Raw genomic sequence first — 17,419 nt, forward strand, 5'->3', positions numbered from 1 at the left:
GGTGGTAATCCTACTGAATCCAGTCAAAGCTATAGACTTGTTAGAGACCATGAAAGAAGAGTCCCTAGGGCCCCGGTTAGATATGGTTTTGAGGACCTTGTAGCTTATGCATTTAGTGTTGCTAAGGAAGTACAAGAATCTGAACCTGTAACATATAGGGAAGCTGTGAATTCGGTTGATAAGGAACAGTGGCTTATCGCAATGAAGGATGAGATAAAATCTCTTGATAAAAATGAGACTTGGATTTTGGTAGATAAACCTCCCGATAAGAAGTTGGTCGGGCCAAGGTGGGTGTTTAAAAGAAAAGAAGGGATACCCAGTGTAGAGAGACCTAGGTTTAAAGCTAGGTTAGTTGCCAAAGGGTTTACACAACAGGAAGGTATAGACTTTAATGAAATCTATTCTCCGGTTGTTAAACATAGGTCTATTAGGATTATTCTCTCTCTTGTAGCCCGTTTTGACCTAGAGTTAGAACAGTTAGATGTTAAAACTGCTTTTCTTCATGGAAACCTAGATGAGGTCATATATATGCAACAACCAGAGGGTTTTGAAATAGGAGATAAAGACCGGCGGGTATGTTTGCTTAAGAAATCTCTATATGGTCTGAAACAGTCCCCTAGACAGTGGTACATGAAGTTCGATGAGTTTATGATAAGTCAGGTCTTTCATAGGTCTAGTTATGACTGGTGTGTGTATAGTAGAAACCTTAGTGATGGCTCTAAGATTTATCTCTTGTTATATGTTGATGACATGCTTATAGCTTGTCACAATAAAGCAGCCATAAATCAGTTAAAGACACAACTAAACACACGGTTTGAGATGAAGGATCTCGGGTCAGCACGGAAAATTTTAGGAATGCAGATTTCACAAGACAGAGGAAGAAAGAAGCTATTTCTAAGTCAGTCAGCTTACCTGAGCAAGGTGTTAGAACGTTTTAGTATGACGGATTCAAAGGCCGTACTCACTCCACTTGCAAGTCACTTCAAGCTCATCAGTAAGCAAAGTCCTCAGACAGATGAGGAAAAACAAGACATGGAGAGGGTGCCATATTCCAGTGCTGTAGGCTGCCTAATGTATGCGATGGTCTATACACGCCCAGATTTGGCTCATGCTGTGAGTCTCATAAGCAGGTTCATGGCAAATCCAGGGAGAGCACATTGGTCAGCAGTGAAGTGGGTTCTGAGGTATGTCAAAGGCTCATTAAGTAAAGGTTTGAGTTATGGTGGAGCTGAGGCCTTAGTGGATGATGTAGCAGGGTTTGTTGATTCTGATTATGCTGGTAGCATTGACACCAGAAAATCTCAAACCGGGTACGTGTTCACAGTGTTTGGAACGGCAATAAGTTGGAGGGCAAATCTACAGTCAGTTGACTTTGTCAACAACCGAGGCAGAGTTTATTGCCGTCACAGAGGCAGTAAAGGAAGCAATGTGGCTGAGAGGGGTCTTAACGGAACTTGGAGTGACACAGATTGATGGTTTGAAGATTTACTGTGATAGCCAAGGAGCTATACATATGTCAAAACATTAAGTATTTAACGAGCAATCCAAACACATAGATGTGAGGATGCATTTCGTCAGGGATGTGATTAGCACTGGTACTGTTCAGGTGGTGAAAGTGGGAACTGAGGATAATCCAGCCGACATGTTGACCAAATCTGTTTAAAGTAATAAATTTGAACATTGCTTGAAACTGGTTAGGATGGTCAGTGGTCCTTGAGCATATTTTCTTCACTAGTTGATGGGGTGATTAGAAAGACAATGTGGAGATTGTAAGTCGTTGTTTTTCTATCACGAGCTGATGTGCTGATGATGACTGTGAGTAATCAAGTCAGCATGTATGAGTCATCAAGTCAGCATGATGCTGAGTCATCAAGTCAGCATGGTCTTGGTGTTGTAAACAAGTCAGCATGATGTTGAGTCATTAAGTCAGCATGACTATGAGTCAACAAGTCAGCATGATGCTGAGTCATCAAGTCAGCATGGTCTTAGTGTGTTAATACATTTTAAGTAAAGGGTATCTTGTGTATTTTCACAATCTTGTAAAGCCTATAAAGGTTTAGGTTGGGAAGTAGTTTAGTAAGCTCTTATCTTATCGAAGTCATTTGTATACACTGTGATATACTGAGTTGGGGATTGGGAAAACACGAGAGTTTCTTGAGACGAAACTGTTTCAATCTTGTTGTAATCTCCATTGATTAGTGAAGTTGCTGGATGTAGGCATTTAAGCCGAACCAGAGTAAATTCTGTGTGTATTCTTTTGATTGTTGTTTCAAGATCCAATCTGCGATCTGTGAAATCGTTTATCTGTGTGGTTGATTGATCGTTCGAAGTAGAGTTTTGTTCAACAAGGAGATTAATTAAGAAATATATTAGAATATAATGAAAAATAAAAAATTGAATTAAACTACAGTTAAAATTAAATATTATATCTACGATACAAAAGAATTACAATCTATATTAAACAAAAATTGAATTAAACTACAATTAAAATTAAATATTATATCTACGATACAAAAGAGTTACAATCTATGTTAAAATGTAAGCAACATCAATATATTATATAAACTATAAACTATTACAATCAATACTTTTCTAATGTTACACATGAAGAAACTTTATTAATTCAATATGTTATATATAGAAAAATAAAATTAATAAGAATTAGTCACAAATTCATCTTGATGATAATTATTTTGCTTGATGGAATTTTATGATAATCAAGTATTTGAATACAATTTTTCATTATGTTACAATAACCAATATATCCAATTGACTCAGCTTAAATTGATGATTTCTCCTATTTTTATCTCGTAATATCTCATCAAGACATTCAATCAACTTGTTCTTCATTCTTTCATTGTATAGAATATTAGTCAAGCTCGCAGATATCACTTATCTGGCTTCATTAATATTTTCTAATAATTATATATTCTTGAATTTCGTAATGAAGAAAAACAAACAAAAGAATAGAAAACAAAAATATATGGACAAAAAAGATAATTAGGAGAGAACTATCCTCCTCTCATTTTTTTTCGAAAATAAGAGGGAATGTCAAGATATAAACATATAAAGAGGAGAGTGAAAATATTTTTTACCCATTAATTAAAATTTTTATTTTTTCTTAATGAAGTATCAGGTCCATAAATTAATTTTAGTTAAATAGAATTAAATGACAATTGTAACCACTCAGTACAAAATTAATATGTGAAATTAATTCTATTAATTAGAATCATTATGCTCAACATTTGAGGATTTAAAGAAATTCAAATAATAATATTTTTTAATTAATATTTTCCAACAACTTGTCCTATGGTCATGTTTCATTTTCATCTGTTAAAAACTCTTGAAATACTAACAATTTTGTACAAACCACAATATAATAGTTAAAAACTATATAAACCAATGTTGCAAAAGCAATTATCTCAATATCGCATAATTAATGTACATTTTTAGGATCTTGAGCATCAAAATTTATTTTTATTTACATTCATTTTGAATTCGTATCTAGCATAATCAAATTCTTCAAGAATAAACATCTTTTCAAGTGTATTAGACGCTTATAATCTCTTTGTCTAAAGAACTGAGAAAAAATAACTTCTTGATGATGATGATGATGATAATAATAATATAACATAATTTATAATTGAAATAAACTTCATTGTAAGTATAATATTTCAATACATATTTAATATTTTCTTCAATATGCCTTCAACTTCAATGAACAACTATTATGTAAAATTTTATATCTATTTGTACCAAAATGCATAAAAAATAAAAAAAATATAATCCATTTCAGTAGATAAACTCAAACTAAAAAAATGAGTGGATTTCAACATATTCCGAATTAGAAAAATTAATCTAACTTCAACTAAAGCTAACAATTGAGTTTATATAAAGCCGAAAATCTAAATTTAGTTAGAGTTAATAATCGAAACGATAACATCTAACAACATGTACTAAAAAAGAATGCAAATATACAAGATCTTTATTTTAGTCATTTTGAAAGGAAAAAAAAAGACAAATAAAAAAAAGAAAACATAGATAAGGTAGCGAGATGTATGGAATCTGGGTAACGACAGAAATGGAATTTCATCTTTGAAAGATGAAACTAATAAAAATAAAACAACAACACAATTGAGAACAAAAAATAACTACAACATATGAAAAAATTGAATAATTACCTTGGAAACATAAGAATTTCTTGTAATTTTTAAAACTTTTGTGTTTTCCAATTTTAGTTGTCCATGCATCTTCTATTTCTATAAGATTTATTCAATTGGAGATATCAGTTTGAAAAAAAAAGACAAATAAAAAAAAACATTGATAAAGTAGCGAGAGGTATAGAATTTGGGTAATGACAAAAATGGATCTAAAAGATGAAACTATAACAACTATTGTTTAATAAAAATAAAAACAACAACACAATTGAGAACAAAATAACTACAACATATGAAAAAAATCTCCAATAATTATCTTCAGAAATATAATACTATCTATCATGACCAATGAATATATGGTGGAATACTATCTATCATGCTTTATATAAAAGTTTATTTGTGACTTGGATTTTCTTTACTTTGTGTTTTTTCATCTTCTCGTAACTCTTACTATCTTTTATTATTTTAATTAATAGGCTAGTTAGTTTAATATACTATAAATATAAATTTATTATTTTTAATTAATCAAATATTTTTTATTTTGTTTTCTTACTACGTTGACAACTCATCAAAAAGACCTCTAAAATACTTCTCCTTATTTCTCTCTGTTTCCGCTATTATTGATGCGCGTTTTACGTATACGTGCATGTGAAGGCAAGTGTACCCTAGTCGTGTATCAAGTAATAAAGTGTAAGTAGAGTATCGTTCCCACGAGGATGGTGATTATAAGTATTAATCTTTTTGCTCACTATCTATTATTTAAACAACCGAAATGTAGAGTTTGTTGGACAACCAAGCTAAGACTTAAGCAAGAAATGAAATGAAATTACACAAATTAAGTGAGAGATCGCTTATAATAAAAGAAACTAAGACTTCTAGCTTCACTTAACCTCTTTACTTGGTAATAACACCTAACCCTTTTTAAGTTGTTTTGTACCTTCGATTTATTACTTTCCCTTGGTCCGGTCCAAGTAATAAATCTAAGATTTGTACTAAGATTTGTAATAAGATTTAATCTAAACTTTTTTAACCTACTTTACCTTGGTCCGGCTAAAGTGATTACTTAAGATTCAAGAAAAACTGCTCGAGTAATTAGTTCTAAACTTTCGATTAATTACTTTCCATTCGACCGGCTCAAGTAATTAATCCAAAGAAGCATTAAGTTTTCTTATTTCCAAACCTTCGATTTATTACTTTCCCTTGGTCCAACTCAAGTAATAAATCAACGATTTGTAATAAGATTCATGAAAAAACCTTAGAAAACCAATAAGCCACACTAAATGGTCATTAGGTCCAACTTATGAATTTCGATTAATCAATTTAATCACGGTCAATATAAACGATTAATTATATTCAAGTAGAGAGTTGGCCCATCTCCTACAAGCATTAAGAATCATAAGTTAGTTCTCAAAAAGGATAAAGATAACTTAAATAGATTAAACGTAATCACCATATAATTAAGGTTAAGATCCGCTTTTAGCCTTAGTTAAGGAGGTTTTAGCCCATGATTAGATTAAAACACACCTTAGAAAAATAGATAATAGAGTTCATATTAATAAAAAAAGATTAAAGTTTAGAAGAAACCGTAATAACGATTGCCGAACGAACTTCTTCGGTAACTTAAAACTTACTTTTATTAGATGAATTTTTGCACAAACAACACTTTAACAACAATAACAACAACACAAACAACTGATTTTTAAGGAGAAAAATCAGCAAAATAACATTATAGAGGGAAGAATTAAGCCTAAGCTTGGTGTGTTTTCAAATGGCACCCAATGCCTCATTTTATAGTAAAATGACACACATAATTCCAAAGACCAAGTCATCCTTATGGCCTCCCACTCCTTATCATCTGAATTTAGCATTTAAGAGAGCATGGGGGACGATTTTAATAATTTAGGAGTTGAAATGTGTAAAGATGTGAAAGAAATCTTATGCTTCAACATATTCATCAACTTTGGATAATTTTCTGGGCCTGATGCACTTAGAATTTGGAGATGATTATTATTAGTCATTTGTTCATCTTTCTCTTAGCTTTCCAACACATTTTGAATCGCCTCAATCCGAGTCCGTATGAGGGAGATAAGTTGAAAATACGAAAATGTGTCAAATCTGTCCTAGTGTAAACAATTGGACTTTATCTTACAGCACCTATCCGCGACGAAGTGTATGCTGGGTGTCACTAAAATTCCTTTTTTCTAGCCCCGTTTACTCCCGAGTTGTCGCCTTAAGCCTCGACTTGGTTATTTGTGCCGAAAACCTTGCGAAAGTACCTAAAAAACACACAAATTGGCTTAGATACATAAAATGAAGAAAATATACAAAAACTATTTAAAATTTATTAAAATAGTACAAAATAACTAGTAATTAAATATTAAAAATGCTATAAATTACGACGATAACAACATATAGTATAGATATAGATGGAATATGATCTAAACTTTTTCTTTTCGTTTTTAGAAAAATGCAATTAATAAACTTATAAAATTTACTTCTAAGGTTTATAGTCTGTTAGGATTAATTGGGTATTAATTACACTATGTTATTTTCCCTTTCACACGACACAAGATACATGACAGACATTTGTTTTCGTGTCGTCTGATATTTTTTCGTGACAGTATTTTACAATTATGTCATCTGAAGGCTTAATTAAAAACATGATCGATTCTCATGTGCGCTACGATTATAGTCTTCTGTTATTGCAAAGAAACGCGATTTCGATTGAAAAGTCATTTAACCATCAGATGACACTTATTAAATTGAACTGTTATTGTTGTGAGTAAACAAAAATCTAAAATTTTCTAACTTTCCGGGCGGAGCAAAAAGTACTCAATTTTAACGCGCCCAAACTTTTATAGGCCATATAAAAAAGAGAGTTAAAGACCTAATTTCTTCTGCGTCCTTAATTTCTTATATCCCCCTCCTAAAATTCCATCTCACCTTGCTCCCTCCATCTACTAGTGTGCTTCGTTCATGTTCCGAGTCTAACAGAGGTAAAATGGTTTGAGTTTCTATATTTGATTAATTCTACCATTTGAGTTTAGGTTTCATTTATAAAATGGTTTGCAATGGGATAGTTAGTTCGTATTCTAAGTTTAGGTTTTTTTTTTTCTGTTCTGGGTTTCGCTCCTTTGTTTATGTTCTAGGGTTCTGGGTTTCAAAGCTTTGTTTCTGTTCTGAGTTTCTGGGTTTTGTTTCTGTTCTGGGTTTCTGGGTTTTGTTTATAGGTTTCGTTTTTTCTGGGTTTCGTTCTGCGTTATAATTGTTGAATCTATGTTGATTGTTGATTAAACATGTTGCAATATGAATTGTTGATACACACTCGTTTGATTAAACATGTGGGTTGTTTTGTGTTGGTTGTGTGTTTTTTGAAGCTTGCCCATTGAGATTCTAATTCATGATTTTGGAAAAAAATGATTTACTTGATGAAGCCCCTAATGTAAAATAGTTGTTTCTTCGTGTTCTGAGTTGAAGTTCGAGTGAGAGGTGTTTGAGTTGAAGTTTGTGTTCGTGCTAGAGGTAAGTACTGCCATTTGGGTTGATTTTGAATTGGTTCTAAACTAGTACTACTAGAGGTGTTCTTTCGTGCTACAGAATGGTCGTTTATCAGAGGAAGAAGCTCGCTTTTATGCTGCAAAAGTTGTGGATGCTCTTGAATATGTAGATAGTATGGGATTAATACATGGAGATATCAAGGTAACTTTTGGATCCTTGTGCTTTCTTGATTGGCATCTGAAAATTGCTTAAGCGTTTTTAAATTGCAGCTAGAGAACTTGCTGCTTATAGCAGATGGACATATTAAAATTGCTGATTTTGGAAGTGTGAAGCCAATACAGGATAGCCGCATTACTGTCATTCCAAATGCAACCTCAGATAAGGATAAAATATTATCATCTATAAATATTTTGACTATGCTTTGAGGCTTGGAATAAATTAGTTTTTGTTGATTCTCTGCGCAGATGATAAGGCTTGCACATTTATGGGTACAACTGCATATGTACCTCCAGAAGTCCTCAATTCTTCACCTGCTACATTTGGGTAAGGAAATAATCATATTTGAATCCTCCTCAATTGTTTCATCAGTTTGATGTGCTTTATGTTGTTTTCGCTCTTCATAGAAGAGGATTCATTGATTTGATGCCATGGGTTGTTATAACTCAATAGCCAGTATATTTCATTTTGCAGCTCTCTAAGCAATAGAGAGGAAACTTGATCGGACCAGCCTTTTAATTCGTCAATGGGGAAACGGATCAGGGTACTCTACTTTTGTTGCTTAATCAATTCCCATAACTTACAGATTGACTGCATATCTATCATGGCAAAATCTAGCGACTACTTGTTTGAAAATGAAAGGAAAATTTTATTTCTTTTCTGTAGTTTTTCTCCTTAATTGGGTCTTTAGGTTAGTCCTTATTACTTGATTATTAGCTAAAAGGAATAAAAAGCTTGAGTGGAACTTCCGATTACTTGTCTGTGCTGTATGACATTATCTAGATATGTGTACATCACTTTATTCCCAGAACAATAAAGAATTACATAGAACTCTGTGAGTCCTTCAGTAATAGTTTTTCAATTTTGTATCATTAGGAATGGGGGCAATTCCTAGACTGTGTTGTATGCTTGATGTATCCTTTATATATGTTGATGTTGTTTGAATCATTCATATGTTCTTTCGAGGTCTTGGTACGCATTTGATGCCTCTTAATAAGAATTGCAGTTTAGTGATGCCAGACTAAATCTATTTCACTGTGGCAAGCAATTAAATATTGAGCCGGGGTGGCACTGCTTTCCATAGGTACATCAGTACATTATTTTGTCCATGTTATTTTATTCAATCAGTATAGTTTCTGAATATTAGTTCTTACAAAATGTTGCTCAGCACAGGTCTTACCATACTAGTTGATTCGATAATGTGGAAGAAGTCGGTGTGACCTGAATTTGAAGTTCTTTGGATCAAGTTTGTACTGAACTGCCGTTCCGAGTGGGGTGTATCCTCTTTCCCTAGAGCATTTCATTTGATTGTTTCTTGTTTATTTAATAATGTTGCACTTTAGTATGTTATCTGACTCAGGACCAACTAGCCATAATATGCATGGTTAATAGTTTGCACAACCCTGTATATTGTTTGCAATGCCAGACCACTCTAGTTCACTGACATAATGAATTTAATGTCATGGGGTTACTTTTATGTTGCCCGTAATTTGTTTGATCTGAAGTTCTACAAATCATTTTATATGATCTGAGTTGTTGATTGAGTTTCAGTTTCTCACATGTTTTGGGAGGTTAGGAAATATATAGCTACAATCTAGGTCCTTCATTGCCTTCATTGTACTTTAATTGTTTAACTAATATGTTTTTGGTAGTTGTTGAGCCTTGTCTTTATTTGTATCGTGATTTGTATTTATACTATTGTAAATTCATTATATTTATATTATTGTATTTATACTATTTTATATTATTATATTTATACTGTTGTATCTATGTTATTTATGTGAGAAAATGCATATATCATTTGTGTAATATGGTTTGCTTTATGTTATTTAAGTGATAGCAGGAGGTTCCTTTTCAGTGTTTTTTAGTGGTCATATGAACTACTTAATGATTTATATTATGCATTTTTAGTATGTTGTAACCTACTCAATGGTTATATATAAGATTGTGCTATTTCGTACATAATGTGCAGTTTTATTAGTGTTAATGTTTTGTTAGCTTTGCTGAGATAAAAGACAACATTTTCTTCTTGATTTTTTTGCTAAATTTCATGATCCAGATTGCAAGCCAAAATCACATAGATTAATGTAGAAGCCAAACCTTGCAATGTTCGTCAGCAAATTAAGAGAGCGGGTAATACCCTATCTTGATGTTGTTTTTGTTTTCCTAATTGCAAGTGTTGAATATGACATTATTAAATATACGACATTCAATTCTTAGATGCTATTTTACTGCCTTTTACCTTATGGCAATACAGTTTCAGAATTTTTGGGCAAAATATCAACTTTGGTGGTGTGGTCTTGCACGAGATATGAAAGTCCGCAGAGAATGGGCAAAACAAGTAATGTTATTGAAGGCATGGTGGAGTTTTTGTTAGGCTAAGTTAAATGTTAGCTTATGTTATGTACATTATGGCACATTTGTGATTTTGTTGGTTTTAAGTCGAATTGTGTACATGTATAGTTTTTAGGCTTCTTATATAGTTAAATGTTAGCTTTGTAATGATAAACCTTTGGTTAGGATTGTGATCTTCACATATGTACAAGTTTATTGTTATATATAAAGGTTATTTGCACATTATTTACAAGAAACTTTGGTTATTTATACAGGTTAATGGAAGAGGTAAAAACAAAACAAAAAAACAATGACAAAATTCTTATAAGAAAATGTCATACTAATTACGTTCCAACAACAAGATTTAATACAAATTATGTCATGTGAATTACGTTACAACGACATTCAGGAAAATAAAAACTGTCATAACATTAACATAATAGCTTCATCTTAACTTGATATTTTGACAAATTATTTAAAAATGGTGTCATGAGATCATATATTCAATGACAGTTGTTATTAGATAAACTCATATAATTAGTGGTCAGATGACAGGTCGCTATTTGGTCGCTATCATGTGAGGCTATTACGGATGACAGAACGCGACCGTCATTTGAAGTACCATCAAATGGCAACGAGCCCTGTGAGAAATTTATATCTTACGAGATGACGGTTTTTAACCGTCATCTGAAGGGGGGTTTGGCATAGTGTTAATCTGACCTGCCCGAAATCGAACGAGCCAAGCCCATTTTAAAAGATGGAGGATTAGGGTTTTAGCTTCCTATAAATAGGCTTAACCCTAATCATCACATAAAGATAAGAAAGGTTGAAAGGTTGCCTCCTCCCGCTTCCTGTGCCTCCTCTCTCTCTCTCTCTCTCTCTCTCTCTCTCTCTCTCTCTCTCTCTCTCATTCTTCTTCACTTTAGTCTGTGGATTATTCAGTCTTCCCCGACTAACGATGTGTGGCTGTCTATTACCAGTGGTATAAGATCATGGTGCTAAGATCCGCTTCCGCTACTCTGAGAGATCCTAAAGGTTCTACTATTCAATAAGGTACGTCCGGACCCATATATCCCAAATGGATTAATTGTCCTTAATCCCTTCATAATCAATGCCAGTTTATCTTTATTACTTGATAGAAAATTTTAATAGAACTAGTTTGATTGTTATTTGACTATCATAGCAGACATTCTAAATAAGTTTATTAATAAATTGAAGTAGTTTTGTATATTTTGGCATGCCGTTGTAACTGTGTTAATAACGTTTTAAAATATTTTAGGTAGTTTTACATGATTAATTTATATGTGGCAAACTTAAGTATTGATATTTAGGTATGATTTTTGTAACTATGTTAGTAACACGGTAAACGTTCTAAACATAATTGATGTTTGAAAAATACGATGTGTCATTTAAATAATTATTCAAATAATGGTGAACCAACATGTTCAAATGTTCTGTTAGGTAGAAGTAGAATTGATCTTGCTTCGAACATTAAAAAAAATAAAAGTTTATCATTTCAAACATCATCCCATATAATATTAATCTCTCACACTAAGTATTATAAAATTTATATAGAATTTATTTTATTAAAATTATTTTGAAAATTATAAAATTAAAAATAAAACTATATAAAAAATGCAAATATAATTTTTTTTTTATCTTTTTATCAATATTATTGATAAAATTAAAAACAACAATTCTGAAAAAAAAAAATTCATAATAATACTAAATTAGTTTTAAAAATAGTATAATAACTAAAAAAATTGAGGGAATACATAATAGATCATTTTTTATTTTGAAACTAATATATATAAAAATATAAAAATATTTGTATATATACTATTAAAAATTCATTCAATAGCATGATTAAATATGAAAATTAAAATATAAGTAATGAATGAGTAAGGAATCCAAATGATTTAGGTGATATTTATTATTGATTTGTTTTGAAGCAAATAACAACATTTATACAAGAAAGGAAAGAGAAAAGGCGGGTTAAGGAAATGACACCTATACTAGAAAACTAAATAGCAAAGCCGAAATTGAATAAGAACAAAGAGAATTAGATAGGGTGATGATTTGTGACTCGATCATTTGACTAAGATCAAAATATTGAAGTTGTATAGGAGAGAGAAAGGGGGTTGGGATGAGCAAGCCTTCTAGAAGATTATTCCTTGAATGCTACCATTTGGGAATTGAAAATATGTGGCTGTTTGTTGCTATTTCTTCTTCTTCTTCTTTTGGTTTTCATCTTCTTTCACTAACTTTCATCTTCCTCTCTCTCAAATAGTTGATGTGTATCTTATTATCCCCCTCAAATTTGGCCAGGAATGGATTGAGAAGGCCAAGTTTGGAGACCAGAAAATGCAAATGAGGGGAATAGTGCGCTTTAATAAACAGATTAATGATTTGGAGGGCGGATGGAATAGGCATAAGGCATATTAAACCAGACTGAATTCGTTCACGAATACAATGGCAATCGATGTCGATGTTCTTTGTGGGCTCATAAAACACTAGATTCTAATGATGTGCGTAGCAGATGTATTATCCCGGGAGAGCAAGGTTGGATATGGTTGTTGCAGAGAGAGATCATGAAGTAAATTGATCAACCAATGCGATTGTAGACACCGAGTCGGAAGACCTGTGACGAAAACCTGAAAACAAGACGGTTGAAGCGATTGATTCCGGAAATTTTGAAAAACAAAAAGTATATAAAGAATGATAAGTACGTAATAAGGAAGAAAGAATTACGGCGGCCGGACGCCCGCTCGACGTCCATCGGATGCACGTGTCCAACCACAGATGGCACGCGCTCGACGTCCGCACGATGCACGGGCCCGGTGGCGCGGAGCGCTCTCTCGTCGGCCACGGGGCGTGCGCGCCCGGCAGCGCAGAACGCGCGATCGACAGCCGCGATGCGTGGGCGCCCGACGGGACGGAACGCATGCTCGACGGCCGCGGGACGTGCGCGCCCGGCGGCACGAGACGCGCCCCGGCGTCCGTTGGGCGAGTGCCCAACGACGTCGGGCGAACGCCCAACGGTGGTTGGGCGCGCGCGCCCAACCTTGCGTTGGGCGCTCGCCCAACGCTGTTGGGCGATCGCCCAACAAGTGTTGGGCGCCGCCCAACATGCCTTGGGTGGCCGCCCAACCCCCTTGGGCGACGCCCAATTCTCTTCGGGCGTCGCCCATTCCGCCGGGGATCCGTTTGCCTATAAAAGGCACGGATCCCCATGCATTTGGGAGGAGGAGATTTTTGGAGCCTTTCTCACTCTAGACATTTTTAGAGAGAGAAAGTGCTTTTTTTTTGAGAAAAATATTTTTTTTCTCAAAAATTCCGAATTTCCCAAAGTTAAATTTTTACTAAAAAAATACAAAAAACGGAAAATCACGACTCGTGGAATCAATCGGCTTCGACTGTCAGATACCGAATTTAAGGTATTATCCGAGGACTAGACTCTTTTATTTTATTTAATTTATTTTCTTTTATTCTATTTATTTTTATGTTATAGTTTTTATTTATTTAGTTATTCATTTATTTTATCACGTTTTATTTAATTAGCGTATTTATTTAATTTTTGTCTCGTGTTGAACAAAATTTGGTTTTGTTTTAAAATAAAAAACCCCGTTTTAATATCCCAATACGAACCGTGATCCGATAAAAAGGTAGTTCGGGTATTGAAAACGTTGTAATTATAAGTTTTAATTTAAAGAATTTCCAAATAACGCTTTAAAGTAAAAAACGTCGTTTTAGGAACTTCCGTTATTGACTATGATCCATCTTTGGTAGTTCGGAAATCCAAAACGATTGAATTAGATTTAATTTAAAGCTTTTTGAATAAATCTGGAAATAATTGGAGTGTTGCTGTAATTTGCCATTTCTGTCACTAATTGCTGTTTACCGACGGATTTTCCGTCGGTAAATCTGCCAGAATGTAAAAAATGCCGTTTTAGTCCACCTTTCTTAACTTTAAAGCTTTCAATCCTTTAAATATATATGTATAGTTATGAAATATATATTTTCAAACTATTTTAGATATTTAGCATATGTAGTTATTTAGGAGGTTTGTATATCATTTTTATTCTATTTTTAAATATAAGTATGTGCATACATATATTTTCCTTTTTTATTCATTTGGGTTATATTGGGCTTTGTTTTAAATGTTATTTACTTGAGCATTTTGGAGATAATTAGTAGATATTAGTGGGTAAATATATATTATTTTTGACATTTAAAATAACATTAGGTATGTATACATATAGTTTTGGGATATTTGGTCTATATTAATTATTATTAAATAAAGTTTGTTTACCATGTTAAATGTTTAAAGTATAAATGTATTATGTTTAGTATTTTCATATATGTATTATATAATCTCTTTCCATTAACTTTTATTTCATATTTTTTTTTTTTTTGATTAAAATGTATATATATATATATATGTTTACATTACTTCCTTTATTCTTTTGGACCATTTATGGGTCCATATTTCAAATAGGTTTTACTTGGGAGTGAATTTTGATTTAATGCGTTTATCATTGTGATTATGACAAGTAGAGAATCCATTAAAGAAAAAGGGGAAAATAAATCACAAAAGAGTTTTCAATTTAATTATTTAAACTAATGAATTTTTAGATTTCCTAAGGTAAATAAATAGAGTCTTCTTGACGTTTCAAATCGTTTCTCAAAACACCACGTTTTAAAACCTTAATCCGTTCCAACGACAGATTAAGCGAACATTGTAATTAAAATCGTTTTCTTTGTGAATAATAGAGTTTTGAATCGTTTTCTCAAAGGATTTGTACAAAATAAAATTGACTTGTATGTTTAACCACGTTTTCTTATTAAAGGTTTTTGTCTCAACGTTTTCAAACACTCGAGTCGTTCCAACGGCGATTCGGGTGAATTTCATCAGACGGGGTTTTAAAAGCGCACCTAAATCGTTCCAACGGCGATTAAGGTGCGAACCATGTAAATAAATTCGTTTTGGGTAAATAAATTAGCATAGAATTAACACGCAACACGACATGTAAATCACGTTGTAACTAAATCACTTCTTCCTTCCCCCCTCTCTTTGTATGTATATCGAACTGATGTAAATGGGTGATTCTCCACTAATGTGGCTTTCTAATAACATATGCTCAAAATGGTTTCTAAAAAGAGAAAGAAAAGGTTTCAAATGAATTTTAAACTTAAAGAAGTATACGATTAGTCCGTTATCGCCTAACATGCTGAGTAGGAGGCCGGTGGTTCATAACCGGGCGATGTCAGGGGTGCCTAGTAGCCTTTCTCCGGAAAGGAGCTAGCCTTCTCGGCTCGTACCTAAGTTTCCCGAACCCACACCGGTCTCCCGCAAGGGATCGGTGTTCATTTTCCCATTCGTGGGTGGCGACTCTTCCATATCTCCGAGCTCAGAGATATGAAAATGAGAATTAATACAAAAGAAACTATATGTATATAAAAATAAAAGATACAATATATTTATACTTTAAAAATGTGAAAGTAGTAAGTAAATCTTATAAAGGAGAAAATAACATTTACCCAAGAATAATTTCATTCAATAATCAATAAAATAACCCAAGTATCCCAAAACTACATATATACATAACTATTATAGTTTTAAATGTCAAAAATTACATATACTAATATCGATTAATTATTTCTCATAATACCCAAGTAAATAACCTTCAAAATAGAATCTAATATAACTCAAAATGAAGAAAAGAACATATATATATACATATACCTATATTGTAAAATAGAATAAAAATGGTATACAAATATTCTAAAATAATTATATATGCTAAAGGTCTAAAATAGTTTGAAAAACATATATTACATAACTATACATATATATATATTAAGGATTAAAAGCTTAAAAGTTAAGAAAAAGGGACTGAAATGGCACTTTTTACGTTTTGGCAGATTTACCGTCGAAAAATCCGTCGGTAAACAGCAATTAGTGACAGAATTGGCAAATTACAGCATCACTCCAAATGTTTCCAGATTTATTCAAAAGCTTTAAATTAAATTTAATTCAATCGTTTTGGATTTCCGAACTACCAAAAATGGATCATAGTCATTAACGGAAGCTCCTAAAACGATGTTTTTATTTTAAAACATTATGTGGAAATTTCCTTTTAAATTAAAACTTATAATTACAACATTTTCGAAACCCGAACTACTTTTTTATCGGATCACGGTTCGTATTGGGATATCAAAATGAGGTTTTTTATTTTAAAATAAAACCGAATTTTATCAACACGAGACGAAAATTAAATAAATACGCTAATTAAATAAAACGTGACAAAATAAATGAATAATTAAATAAATAAAAACTATAGCATAAAAATAAATAGAAGAAGATGATAAATTAAATAAAATAAAGAGTCTAGTCCTCGGATAATACCTTAAATTCGGTATCTGACAGTCGAAGCCGATCGATTCCACGAGTCGTGATTTTCCGTTTTTTGTATTTTTTAGTGAAAATTTAACTTTGGGAAATTCGGAATTTTTTGAGAAAAAAAATATTTTTCTCAAAAAAATCACTTTCTCTCTCTAAAAATGTCTAGAGTGAGAAAGGTTCCAAAAATTCCCTTTCTTTTTGCATTGGGATCCGTGCCCCTTATATAGGGAAACGGGTCCCGGAGACTTTGGGCGACGCCCGAGCAAAATCGGGCGTCGCCCAACCAAGCGTTGGGCTATCGCCCAACTTTGTTTGGGCGGCCGCCCAACATCGTTGGGCGGCCGCCCAATGCAAGGTTGGGCGCGCGCGCTCAACCATCGTTGGGCATTCGCCCGACGTCAGTGGGTGCTCGCCCAACGGCCGCAGGGGCGCGTCTCGTGCAGCCGGGCGCGCACGCCCCGCAGCCGTCGAGCGTGCGTTCCGTGCCGTCGGGCGCCCACACGTCGCGGCCATCGAACGCGCGTTCCGCGCTGCCGAGCGCGCACGCCCCGTGGCCGACGAGAGAGCGCTCCGTGCCACCGGGCCCGTGCATCGTGCGAACGTCGAGCGCGCGCCATCTGTGGTTGGACACGTGCATCCGACGGACGTCGAGCGGGCGTCCGGCCGCCGTAATTCTTTCGTACTTATTATTCTTTATATACTTTTTGTTTTTCAAAATTTCCGGAATCAATCGCTTCAACCGTCTTGTTTTCAGGTTTTCGTCACAGGTCCTCCGACTCGGTGTCTACAACTAACCTTATTCTTTTTG

General features: G+C 33.5%; 1 long non-coding RNA gene across 8 annotated transcripts; it reads left to right on the forward strand.

The window, feature by feature from the left end:
* The first annotated feature begins 7,065 nt into the window (after window positions 1-7,065).
* Window positions 7,066-10,405, forward strand: LOC136209593 (uncharacterized). 8 transcript variants are annotated; one of them, XR_010677592.1, is made up of 6 exons: window positions 7,066-7,153; window positions 7,609-7,679; window positions 7,755-7,856; window positions 7,925-8,198; window positions 8,346-8,955; window positions 9,045-10,405. It is a non-coding gene; the product is annotated as an uncharacterized lncRNA (long non-coding RNA). The 8 variants fall into 8 exon arrangements; XR_010677591.1 differs by having other exon boundaries at window positions 7,070-7,153; window positions 7,635-7,679; XR_010677594.1 differs by lacking the exon at window positions 7,066-7,153 and having other exon boundaries at window positions 7,172-7,856; window positions 9,045-9,146; window positions 9,931-10,004; window positions 10,129-10,405.
* The last annotated feature ends 7,014 nt before the right edge of the window (window positions 10,406-17,419 follow it).

The sequence above is a fragment of the Euphorbia lathyris genome, chromosome 10 (assembly GCF_963576675.1).
Source record: "Euphorbia lathyris chromosome 10, ddEupLath1.1, whole genome shotgun sequence".
NCBI lineage: Eukaryota > Viridiplantae > Streptophyta > Magnoliopsida > Malpighiales > Euphorbiaceae > Euphorbia > Euphorbia lathyris.